This window comes from Morus notabilis, unplaced genomic scaffold (assembly GCF_000414095.1).
Source record: "Morus notabilis unplaced genomic scaffold, ASM41409v2 Scaffold705, whole genome shotgun sequence".
NCBI classification, from domain to species: domain Eukaryota; kingdom Viridiplantae; phylum Streptophyta; class Magnoliopsida; order Rosales; family Moraceae; genus Morus; species Morus notabilis.
The window spans coordinates 302,556-303,490 of NW_010357938.1; positions in this window are offsets into that span (position 1 = coordinate 302,556).

Here is a 935-nt window from a genome sequence, read left to right on the forward strand (position 1 = left end):
GTTTTTTTTATATGTTTGCGAGTATGTTATTACCTTTTTAAATTTTGTCAAATAAAATAAGCTATTATATTTCGAAGCATAAAAATAAAAGTTGGTGAACAATTAAAGTATATAATAAGAGAGAAAAATGAATAGTATAGGGAACGTTCATATTGAAAAATGATCCAAATGTTAAGTATTTATTAGAGGAGTGTACTGTATATGCATGATGATGTAGTACACATAGTCTACGGAATAATTTCTCTCCATCCTTCTTTAAATTTATTTATTTTTCCTTGGAATTATTTTTCTCTAGGCATATTTTCCACTCAGAATATTATAAGGAAACTCAACTTACAGACGCATATAATTTAAAAACCTCAAATGTAGAAATGGATATGGCATAGTTTTGTTTTCCTTGCATTTCCAAATGGTTAGGAAAGTTTATAGATAATCCTCAAAGGTCTTCAGAATAAAAATCGGTGAGGGGTTTAATTTACTTAATCTTCTACACTACCTTAGTTAAATGTTTGTATCTTTGTGACTGAAGTAAAGCCTTCAAAAACATTTTTCCCTTTCCGTGTAATTAACTCATTGTAGGACATTAACTTTAGTACTTCTGGCTGATCAATGCAAACAAATAAAAAAGACCAATCTTGCTTTTGTAAATTACCCATATTACCTTAACTCCAGAATCTATAGAAGATCTAGCACTCCAAAATTAGTCAAGATCCAACACAATCACCTTTTGGTTTTAAGTTTTCTCTCCCGCAGGAAGTTTCTCATAGATCTTTCTCCATCAAAAAAACCCAATCTTTAGGACCACTAGCATTGAATATATAGAAACTTTGCTTTTGAGAATAGAACTAGAAATAATTGTAAGAGAGTAAAAAAGTTGTAGATGATCATCATGATGATCATGACCCCTTTCTGTTTTCAACCCCCTTTTTTTTTTT